This window comes from Plectropomus leopardus, chromosome 23 (genome assembly GCF_026936395.1).
Source record: "Plectropomus leopardus strain MGB_pleo_1.0 chromosome 23, ASM2693639v1, whole genome shotgun sequence".
NCBI lineage: Eukaryota > Metazoa > Chordata > Actinopteri > Perciformes > Serranidae > Plectropomus > Plectropomus leopardus.
The window spans coordinates 21,219,391-21,232,381 of NC_142198.1; the positions used below are offsets into that span (position 1 = coordinate 21,219,391).

Below are 12,991 nucleotides of genomic sequence, written 5' to 3' on the forward strand. Positions count from 1 at the left end.
TTCTGAGCTGCGTTTATAGATTCTTTTTTTATTTAAAGTAAATGAAAGTATTTATGATAAAGCTGCGCTCATAAAACGTGTTCCTCAGGACTTGCAAGTTAAGGGAATTATTTTCCTTTTTCTATAAAAACTGGAGCAGAAAACTACAGGAACGTCTTCAACGTAAACGATAAACTACATCGCCCAAAATCCTCAAGAGTCAGAATTTATGTTCATTTTTTTAGCAGCCTGCCACTTGGGGGCGATACATCGAGCCATAAACACAACATTAAAATCTTCTCACCTCATAAAGGTGTTGTGGCAAATATTAGCACGCGGTTGCATATTTAGGTGTGCGTTTACACACAGAGTAATATTTTTTGGGGTCTCGTTTCTCTCTAACTGATGAATTTAAGTCCAACTTTCAATCCTCTTTGATTTGATTTATTTTTGTTTCATTAACTCTATTATAACAGTACTTTATTTAATTTATTGTACAAATACTTCAAACTTTTTTATAATAGTGCTTTATTTAACTTTATCATCACAGTATTTTAACTTTATTAAAATAGTACTTTATTTAATTTTATCGTAACAATATTCTAACTTTAATATTAATAGCATTATATTTAACTTTAATGTGAAGGTACTTATACTTTATCATAACAGTACTTTAAATGTATTATAATAGTACTGTATTCAACTTTGTTGTAAAATTACTTTATTTAACTTTATTATAAAGGGTCGAACCTTATAAATAGTAGTACTCAGTTTAACTTTATCATAACAGTACTTTATGTAACAGTGTTGTAAGAGTAATTTAACTTTATCATAAGAGTACTTTAACTGTGTTGTAAAAGTAGTTTAACTTTATCATAACAGGACTTTTTTTTAACTCTAACAATAATTCCTTCAGCTTTATTGTAACTACTTCATTTAAGTTTATTATAACAGTACTTTAATCAACGTTATCACAGCAATACTTTATTTACCTTCATTGTAAAAGTACCTTAGATAACTTGATTGTAACTTTAGCTTTAACTTTCAGTACTTTATTAGATCATTTTGCAGGTCATGGATGCAGGACGATTGTCATCATTTCAGCAGACGGAGATTACGACACCGAGTTTGTCATGAGACAGAAAAGGAAGATCAATAAGAAGTTAGAGAGGAAGAGAGAACAATATAACGTGATGGTGAGGATGAAATCAGAAAAACTGAGTATAACAAACAGAGACAAAAAGAAAAGCAGAACAACAACAAACCGGAGACGAGGAGGATGGAGCGAGAAGCTGCAACTAAAACTGAAAATGAACAACTGGAAAAACTACATCATGAGCTGGGAATTGCACCTGCGCTGTCAAAATTGAAGGAAAATGTCTGCCCTCTTGACCTGCGCCGCTGCCTGTTACCCGTCACGTCTCCTCTCACAGATGGGACATGCGTGTCTCGGTTTCAGTGCACGTGAATTGTATGCTAAGTCTCGACCCCTAACGTCGCAAAATGACCCGGCTGGACGTACCCTCAAAGCTCCGTCGTGGAGGCAGCAGCCTGTCCACATCCACGCGTGTGGATTCAAGGCCGAGGATTTGGTGAAGTTGTGGTGCAGCTGTGCGACACATGGAGGACCATGTATGAATTAAAACACAACAAAGAAGCGAGAGGAGGAAGAGACTGTAACAAAATGCGGGAAAAGAGAAGAAGAAGGGGAAAAAGCCGAGGTTGAACTCTGCGGCGGCACGCATTCAGAGAAAAGACGTAAGAACGGCGAGGAACTCTGACTCCGCATCGATTACAGCGATTACCAAACAGAGACTGACGCATGATCGGACATTCAAATACCTCTGTGAAACTCCCACATCGCTTCCACAAAAACAGGAAGACAATAATGGGAACACACGCATGCATGCTTTACGCAGTGACGCACACAGTGACACACACAGATCACATATACACATAATCACATGCAATGACGCATGTGTGCATAAATATTTCCTAATACACACACACACACACACACACACACACACACACACACACACACACACACACACACACGCTGAAACATGCTGGCAGTTGTGAATGAGTGTTAACGGAGGTTTGGATGCACACACACTCGGTAAGCTCGTGCGTTTATGATCTTGATCCAGTAATGTTCGCAGACTCCCGGCCTCCACTCAGTGGTCATTAACTGTCAATCAAAACGGGGAACGTGGGGAGACGGTGACGGCTGTTTGAGTATGTTGTCCGGACAGAGCTGGCCCGGTGCACTGAAGAGGAAAGCAAAGTTTGACAAATAAAAACTCCTCCACCTGACGTGAGATCACCTTTGAGTTATTAATGCAAAGAAAGTGTTTGCATCGACGTCAATTTCGTCAAATGCACAGAGCTGCAACACCAGCGAGAAACCAGAAAATAAACATCTTCATCTCGAGACGAACTAAAAGTATCGCCACACAGTTGTTTGCCTCGGCGCACCAGTCGAGCTGCAGGTGTGCGTGAGATTTCACACTCGCAAGACTGAGACGGATGAAAGGTCACAGTGACCTTGACCTTTGACCACTAAAATCTACACTAACCCAGTCTCAGTTAGACCACATTCAGCCCGTCACCAGGACCAAGCCTCCGAGCTTTCAGGTACAAGACGTTGTCTCTAACAGCCAGGTGGACCGACCCCTCCAGGCGGCGTGAATGGAAGTTCAGGGTTTTCATTATATTTTAAGAGTCGCCCCTGTTATGTTTTTACAGCCCGGTTTGCTACAATATAGTCTTTCTGCACAGCGAGTGAATGGGAGCCATATGGAAAACACGGCACTGTACCTGAGCTGCTATTTTAGTCACACAGACTGGGTATTGTACTGTAAGGATGGAGGGAGAGACAGAGGAGGTGAAAAGAAAGGGAGGAAAGAAATAAAAATGAAAGGATGGTGGAGGTTAGAGGAGGAAACAATAAGGGTTAAAGGAAGAGGAAGACGGGAGAGAAAGAATTGGGAGAAACAAAGAGATGGAGGAGAGGCAGGAAGGACACAAGAGAAACAACAAATAGGGAAAATGAGCGAAGGGAAGACGAAAAAATAGGACATAAGGAGAGAAAATCGGTCCGGTCGGGTCATGCTCTTTACGTTTTAAAGGCCTCACAAAGCATCATATCGCTCCCTGCACTTTTCAAAATCAGGCTATGAAAAATATTATGCAGAAATATGATTTTCTACTTTCATTTAGTGTATTTTTTTAACAAACATCAATCCTATTCAGAAATATTAAATATTCATTAATTTTCAGAAATTTACCCTTTAAATGCCAGGTTTTTGTCATCATGTCACTATATTTTTAGATTAAAGAAAAAAAGATCAATATACTACATTTAAAGCAGCCATTTTCTCCATATGCCAAACATGGCAAAAAATAAAAAATAAAAATGACAAATTCCAGAGCAAAAGCGCAGAATGAGCCAGATCAAACATGTCTGTCTGAATGGGTTTCAATGGAGCATAATTTTACAGTATGACTGTAACAATTTTATTTACACGGTGTATTTTAGACGAAATGTAGGAGCTGAGCTGGAAATTCCAAGATTCAACAAAAATACACAATCTTTCCAAAATGTATGCCATATGCAGCCTAAATAACCAAAAAATGAAGAATGAAAAGTGCATAAAATGCACCAAACGGTCCCCTTAGAGTTCAACACACTATATCATAATATTTTATTATCATAAAAATATCAGCCCAGTTCTCTGTCTGACACATATTCACCCTCTCACTCTCTCACTAACCATCCACCAGATGTGTGAGTGTGTCGAGGTCAGAGAGCATGATGGAGGAGGAGGAGGAGGAGGAGGAGGAGGAGGAGGAGGAGGTATAATTTCACACCTGTCAGGTTCACGGCCTCACAGAGGACGACAGGCGAGGGAGATGAGAAAGAGTCGAGAAGTCAGAACAACTCTTTCCTTTCCTCGACTTTCTGCTTTTGTTTAAAGAACACGTGCAGACGATTCGCTTAACAGTTTTTGACTCGAGCTGTGAGATTCCAGCAAAGTTTACTGGGCCAGAAAACCAAAAATTTCCATCACCTGCTCACCTTGTAATACCTCAGCTGTGTTCGATTTCTCCAAAGTTGAGGCAGCATTTTTTAAATCTATTTTATAAAGTATGTAGCTTCAACGGGACGGGATACGGATTCGGGGTTTTAAAAGAAAGACACTATCAACACGTCCGAGGGACATATTTTGATGTGCTGTACTGCAGCAAAAGGATTTTTAACACTTTCAAACCTTGAATGACAACTTTCACAAGCTTTTAAACTTTGGAGTAATTTGGATTAATTTGTTTTGAAAACATGGAAATAGGTAATGAGCATTAACTCAGATCAAATTGTCCCGCAAATAGCAAATTTGAATGCAAATGTGCACTTTGTGGGACTAAAAAAGGGTTATCTTATCTTTTCTTATCTTATCTTATTGTTATTATCATTAAATTGGAATAATAGGTTTGTGTTTTCAAAAGTGGTTGAGAAGGAGAGAAAAACACTATATCAGCTGTGACCCAGGACATCAGACCTGCTCAAACTCATGATTTGGATTCAAGGGTGGTTCACCCTCATACAGTACAAACCTGCACGCACAAAGACACTATTAACCTTAAAATATTAAAAGTACTCAGAGTAAGTCGTTTCACTAATCCGTACACACGTTTGCTGCTGCAGAGAGGCAGAGTTCAGCCTGTGATCACAAACAAAACGAGCTGCGGAAAAATACCAAAACACACACTGGCATTCACTGAAGTAATGAACTGTACTTTTAAGACAAATTATATTAGTAAAAACATATGGTTAACACACACACACACACACACACACACACACACACACACACACACACACACACACACACACAGAGTAATATTCTCAGCTCATAGGCATTAATATCAGGGGTGATATAATGACTCCCGAGGGCTCTGACCTTTTTAAGTGGGATGGAAAACAAAGGCAGCGCTTAGACAGCTGCCCGCAAACATACGCACGCACACATGCACACACACACACACACACACACACACACACTATTCCAACTTTTTGCTCTGATTTATTGTGATAAAAGGGAGGACCTTGGCCTTGGCAGTCTGTCCTACATTTCTACTAAGATGATTTTTTTTTCTGCCCTGTTATTTGTGTTGGTGCTGGAGCAAGACTCGCTCTGTGTGTGTGTGTGTGTGTGTGTGTGTGTGTGTGTGTGTGTGTGTGTGTGTGTGTGTGCGTATGGATTTGTGTGTCTGAGGGTCTAGACTGGTGTGTGTTTTTGTAGCCCTCCAACTAAGGAGTTGATAACTTTCCAGCTACTGAAAACATTTATTTATTCTTTCCTCCCTTTTCATACAAATGGTCTTTAGCAGTCAGTGGGAGTATGTGTGTGTGTGTGTGTGTGTGTGTGTGTGTGTGTGTGTGTGTGTGTGTGTGTGTGTGTGTGTGTGTGTGTGTGTTTTCTTGCCATAAGTTTTAAATTGATTTTTAATATTATTATTTCATTTATTATATCATTTTTATGTGTGTTTCCGAGGAATTTCATTTATCATTTTCTGTAAGGGACAGAAACTTATAGCACAAGAAAAATAAAAGAGCGCCACAGTACGCAGATTTATCATCATTAAAAAGCCGTTTAAACCGACCAATGTGAGCAAGTCCAAGAGCCAACATGCACAATTTTAAAAAACTGAACTACGTGCAGACTGCCGGGCTGATTGGTTGACCTCCTGTTTGAAAGCTGTTTGTGTTTATTATAAACACAAAAAAATCTGTTCAGTTTAAGATGTCCTGACTGAACATGACAAGAGCGAGTGTCAACACGTGTTTGATTCATGATGCAGCGCTATGAAACACTACGATTATTTATATTTTCCTGTCGCTTGCATTGAAAACTCTGTAATGGACGAGATTCAGGTGGCAGCTGGAGTGAAACCCGGTCCATGTCTCACTGCGATGATGGTAAATATAAAATATGATTTAGCGTTTGGACGACACTGGCAGCTGTGGAGCCACTTAAAACACTGCAAACAATAAATAAGCAACGGAGGTAAAACAAGATGTTATAGGAGCAGACACTCGAGTCTGACTTCAAGGTTTTACCAATTATTCCTAATGTGCTGAGGTAGAGGTTTGAAGTGTAGACTGCCCACACGCACACACCAACACACACATACACACCCACACACACACTAAACACACACCAGAAACCAATTATTAGTCAGATAATCTCTGTGCTTCTACGGTAGAGCTGCTTTAAAAACACACACCACCAGAGGGGTAACATTAAATCAACTGGTGGGTCCACGATGAAGGCCGCAAGTACAAAACAAACACACACACACATGCGCGCACGCGCGCGCACACACACACACACACACACACTGCTGTAATAGCCCTTAAGGCCTACTTTGCAGTGCTGTTATCGTAGTGGGTGAATGTGCAGTTGTGTAAGCCACACACACTCATAAGCACATTAAAAACTGGAGTTACATGACAACATACAACATCTGCAAAGGCTAAAGACACACAGAAACACACACACACACACACACACACACGCACACACACACACGCCTGTAAAAGCCATGTAAAATGGCTCTGGCTCCCTAATTGGCGGAGGCCTGTGATTGGCTGCTGGACACCTGCCAACAACCAGTGAGAGGCCTCGGTCTGTTCGATCAAAACCATGGCTCCTAAAACAGCAGGAGAGCCGTGTGTGTGTGTGTGTGTGTGTGTGTGTGTGTGTGTGTGTGTGTGTGTGTGTGTGTGTGTGTGTGTGTGTGTGTGGTCACCTTAGTCAAGAGCACAAACAGTAACAACACACACACAATTACTGTACCTATAGCTGCACGATTAAAGTCTACATTTACCATAAAACCTTAAATTAATAAAGTATGTGAAACATCCTGTGTGTGCACGCGTGTGCATGTGTTTGTGTGTGTGTGTGTGTGTCAGCCACATGTGTTAGAGTCATAACAATCACAGTAGGAGGTTTCAAAGCCACAATGGTCCCTGTAATGTAACTGAACATGAAACGGTCGACACACCTTCGTAATCACACTCACGACAGAATCACACACTTTCACCACCACAACGGCAAAAACACGTGCATGATTACACACACACACACACACACATGCACTTATACTCAAATGTGCCCATTGATGCTTTGAATGTGGAGTTTGGTACGACTTACGTTTTTTTCATTTTCAACTTAGATAATCGAATGTATTTTCTTATTTTTTATATATTCCTAGTGTTCGGTGACTGATACCAGCTCACATAGCATCTTCTTGTTCCAATACCGAATGCAATATTCAATCCACTGCAAAACTGAATAAATACATCAATAAATTGATGACCGTTGTTGGGGCTAATCTCGTTTCTACGATGTAGAGAGGTAACTGCTGCAACACAGAATCACTGCTAAAAAAAAAAAATACAGGCCATAAAAAGAAATAAAAATGTGGTCTGATTTCTGAAAATCTTACGGTCGTGACATTACATTAAAGAGCAAAGTTTAAAAACGGTTTTAAAAAGACAAAAAAAAATGCAGCACGTGCGCACACACACACACACACACACACACACACACACAGACTCTTAAACAATATTTGGACACATAACTTCAGATGAAAGCATGATGGAAACCAACACACTTACATGTGGAAAATACATGCTAATATGCTCCTGTCTCTCTCTCTCACACACACACACACACACACACACACACACACACACACACACACCCACACCACGGAGTAGGTCAGCAGATTAGAGTAGACTAGGCCTACGCTGAAGTAAGGGAAATAGTTTTAATGTTAAGTGGTCGTCAGTGGAAACTGAGCCGAGCTGTGGAACGGAATTAGCACCGATGTATGGCTCTATTGTAGCCTTTGAACATACAAACACACACACACACACACACACACACACACACACACACACACACACACACACACACACACACACACACACACACACACACACAAAATGTCATTTAGCTTCAGAAATACACACACAGATGCGAAAAAGATTTGGTGATTAAAGGTTAAAGTTTGAGAGCAGTCACACACAACGTCGCCCTTCATTCTCAAACAGGCTGAGAAAACAAGCCCCGTTAAAATGGATTTATTTTATGAAATCTAATAATCGCAGCAATAAAAACATATTGGAATAATGTTTTGGCCGTTTCCTCTCTGACGTCCAAAAACCTCTTTTTCCTGCTCGCATTTACAGAGGTGAGTGAAAGGATATGAGACTGTGTGAGTGCATGTATGTGTTTAGCATTAACTCACGGATGCAAAGAAAGAAAAAGGAGGGAAGAAAAGTTACATTCAAATAAAAGGATTTAACCCAACAGGATATTACATCATGAAGCTGGCCGGCGTCCCGGTCCTTTGATTGGTCGTTTTCATCATTCTGAACCAAACATGTAGTCGACATGATTTAACTTTTACTGCGCCGCTATAAGCCCCAGCTTTAGGAATTACACATAAAGTGAACATTTAATTAAAAGAAATACAACAAGAAGGACGGAGGGAACGAAGGAAAGCGGGAGAGAGGAAAGAAAGACCAATAAAATTAGGACGAAGCAGGAAAGTAAAAAAATATATATATTTTTTTAACTATTAAAGGAAAGCAGACTGGAGTCGGTATAAAAGGAGAAATATATATCAGTGAGCTTGTGAGCAAAATCTGGCTCCTGACAGGGTGCAAGGTCGGCCCCAACGCTTTCTAATTCACAATAAAGACAAAGTGAGTCACAGCGGGAATGTGTTCGTACATACAAAAGGGGTCAGAGAGCATAAAACAGAATCAAAATAGAGCTTGTTTATCAAAAAAGGTGCCAGTGGAGGATCCCCCGCACCCCCGACAGAGACCCCAGGTCCTAAAATCACACACATGTACTGAAATCCCAGAAATGTTCAACAATCCTCCGAACATCCTAAAATCCTGGAAATATCCTAAAATCCTGGAAATATCCTAAAATCCGAGACTGTCGTAAAATTCTTGAAACATCCTGAAAACTTATAAACTTATAAACATCCTTAATTCCTGGAAATGTCCTAAAATCCAAGAAACTTCCTAAAATCCTAGAAATCTCCTTGAATCCTAGAAATGACCTAGAGTCCGAGAAATGTCAAAACACCCTAGAAATGTCCTAAAATCCAAGAAATGTCCTAAATCCTAGAAAAGCACTAAAACCCCAGAAATGTTCTCAAATCCTAGATATCTCCTAAAATCTTAGAAATGTCCAAAAATCCAGGAAATGTCCTAAATCCTAGAATGTCGTATAATCCTCCAAACTTCCAAAAATCCAGGAAAAGTCCTAGAAAAGTCCTAAAATCCTACAAACATGTATGGAGCTGCTGTGACGTGCTGCTGGCCTCGGGTCAGTAATAGAGGAGTGAAGTAAATGGATTTGGAGCAGTTTTAGAGCGAAAACTGTTTTCCAGCTTTGTTTTTTTCGTTTTTTCCGAAGCCCGTCGACGTTCCACCGGCTTCTAATGTTACAGGATCAGGTGGGAGATGACACACACACACACACACACACAAACACACACACACACACACACACACACACAAACACACACACACACACACACACAGGGAAGCTCACCACATCATCAGCTGATGAAAATATTGAGGCTCGTCTCTCCTTGCTGGAACAATTTCTGCCCAGACAGAAACCAATTAAAGAGTTATAGAGGAATCAAATAAACGCACAATCACAGACAGAATACTGCGAGCACGCTTAACTCGTACAAATACACGCAGACAGTCACGGTGGTCTGAGGGCGGCTGGCATCGAGCGCCATCAATAAAGTTTGTGACACTGAGGAGTCTGGGAGGTTTTATTGTTGCGAGGCATAAAAAGGTAGATGTATTATGTGGTGGATTAAAGGCAGGGTGGCCGCTGTCTGCAGAGACCGGCCTGGACAGATCGCTCTCACGAAGTCTCGTCACATGACGGAGTAACGCGTGTGAGGTGATGTAAGAGAAAGGCTTTAAAGATCCCATGTAGAGGATATAAAAAGGTAGCTGAGGGCTGAAAACGCTCTGTGGTGGAGCTGTATCGAACAGCTCCAAAAGCTCTGAGATTTATTCTGCTCACATGCTTTTCTTTGTTTTGGTTTTGGCTTTTGTCATCTCTCATTATACTTAAGAGTATTATTACATAAACACCAGCACGAACAGATTACTGAACACGCCCACTGGGCGTGACCACAAAGAGATGCAAAGGAACTGCAAGGAGACATAAAATAACTAATGTAAGGGGCAAAAAAACTAAAAAAAACGACCAAAAAATGACCCCAGAGACACAAAATGACCTCAAAGAAACCCAATTAGGCATCAAAGAGGCATGAAATAAAAAAACACCACACAAAATAACCTCAGACACAAAATGGCCAAAGAAAAATACACAAACTGATCCCAAAGAGCCACATAATGACCCCGAAGACACACTCTGGACCCCGTTTTAACCCGAAATGTCTGGAACTGGTCTAAGATGGTCTGGACTGCAGCTAGAAATGACAAATGTTTCCTCAGAAGTGTCACCAAAACAAACTTTGCTTTGCCAAAACAGCACCACAGTTCAGCTTGTTACGGGTTTTTAAAGCACGGACGAGGACGCAGCAGTGATAAAGACCGAACGGCTTCTGCTCTCCAACGAGACAATGAACAATGAGCTGCTCGCAAAACCCCTCTGTGTGCACTTAGATTTATAGAGCAATCATCACAGTACGAAACTCACTTTACTATCTGGGGTATTGTGTAACTGTGACCACCAGAAAGCACACTGTAAAACAAACAAAAACACACACGGGGGCAAACAAGAAGGCGCATGAACACTGACAACAAACCTGCAAAAATACAAAAGCCTATGTGCACTGAAGGCACAGAAACACTGCATATACACAAGCAAATACACACAAATACACGCAAAACAATGTAAGAAAATATATGCAAGCATGCAAAAATGCTCACATGCCTCAAAGAGACACAAAATGACCTTAAAGAGACACAAAATGACCTCAAAGAGACACAAAATGACCTCAAAGAGACACAAAATGACTGAAAAGAGGCATAAAGAAGCACTAAATGTCAAAACAAACCTTAAATGACCTAAAAGAGGCGCAAAGCAACCGAAAAAAGACACAAATGACCCCAATGAGACACAGAATGGCCTCAGAGAAAACACTATCACCTCAAAGCACAAATTGTCAAAAAAGACCCAGTACGACCTCGAAAAGACACAAAACTATCAAGAAAGACACAAAGTGACTTCAGAGACACACAAAATGACCAAATAAGGACACAAAATGATCTCAAAGAGATATGATTGAAAAGAGGCACAAAACAATCAGAAAACACACAAAATGACCCCAGAGACACAGAATGACCGCAGAGAAACACAATCTGACCTCAAAGACGCACAAAATGTCACAAAAGACACAAAAGACGCAGAAAACGAGCAAACAAACAAGAGAAAATACATTTAGGGCTCAAGTTTAAGGACCAAAAAAATCCCTAACATCACCACAGCCATGAAAGCAATAACACACACTTCATTTCACTTCATCACCGGTTTTACTGTCAGCCTCAAAGGTCGTTAAGGGCCGCCTTTAACGAGCGAGCAAAATAAATACCCCCCCTTATCCTTAACGAGACGAAATAAAAGTCCCCCCCTAAGCAGCCTGAAATCTTATTAGCACTGATGTTAATTTGTAATCATAACGTCCCACTGTTTCAGTAAAATCTCGCCCTGCGTGAGCCGCTGTGTGAGTGTGATAAAGGCCACACACACACACACACACACACACACACACACACACACACACACACACACACACACACAACAATAGGAGTCAGGCTGAACAAAGACGGGCATTGTTTTGTTGGGACTTTAAGGAGGGGGAACTGTGAGACAGGACAAAGTTAAAGCTCCCACACTCACACTCACACACACACACACACACACACACACACACACACACACACACACACACACACACACACACACACACACACACACACACACACACCGTAATGAAGGTGCTCAAAAAAAAAAGAAACATGAAAAACAGGGCGTTTTTGGTTTCTTTTGTCTCCTTGACCCGTTTAACTTCCTGTCCCGTGCAGGAAATGGACAGCAGTTTGAGTGTGTGATGTCAGGAGCCTCTCCTCGAGATTTACGTTTTTGGGAGCGTGTGTTTGTGCGTGTGAGTGACATCCGTCTGAGACCTTGAAGACGTGTGAGGGTGCCGGTGTTTTTCACACTTACTGTTCTTCACACCGTCGAAGCGTTTCCTTTAAAAGTCCCTTCAGAATAAGTCTGGACGTCCGTTCTTTTACTCTCACGCTCCTCTTCCTCCCGCCGCTCGGCTCGCCGCCCTCGTAACTTTTTGGTAGGCTGTTTGAACTCCCACTGAAGGCCAGACATCTAAAAGGTACGAGAGGACGGAGGATTCAGAAAAGAAAAGGTATCTAGGGAATATTCAGGAATGTGTTTTGACAGTTTTCCTGGATGTCGGAGGTCAGAAGTCAGTTTTCGGCAAAATGTGAAAATGTATACGACACTTAACACCTTTCTTTCCTAAACTTTATATAGTGACCTGGTGAAACCTACATATGTCAGAGACCGAACATTTATTAGTCATTTTTTAATGAGATGCACAACATCAGTCGACAGAAAATTAATTAGCAAATACCTTTTAGGGTTAAACGAAATCACGCCATCATCTTATCTTGTTTTTAGGATCTTTATTTCAAACATATAAAAATCGCTGAATTATTTCTGGGTGTCATTCTGGGCTTTTGTCATTTTTAGGATTTTCCGCCTGATGACGTCATTTTTACCATATTTGGCAAATGAAGAAATTCATTTATTGTTGGATTTTTTTCATCTAAAAACATGGTGGCATCAGGACAAAAACCTGGCATTTAAAAGGTTAAAATTCTGAAAATGAATGAATATTTGATATT

General features: G+C 40.8%; 1 protein-coding gene across 2 annotated transcripts in view; it reads right to left on the reverse strand.

Moving 5' to 3' along the window:
- Window positions 1-12,991, reverse strand: part of LOC121961985 (uncharacterized) — a 233,782-nt gene that overhangs the window by 216,443 nt on the left and 4,348 nt on the right. For both annotated transcript variants that reach the window (XR_015775785.1, XR_015775786.1), the window contains exon 3: window positions 12,291-12,449. The gene's annotated coding sequence lies outside the window, so the exon portion shown is untranslated. The remainder of the gene's footprint in view (window positions 1-12,290; window positions 12,450-12,991) is intronic.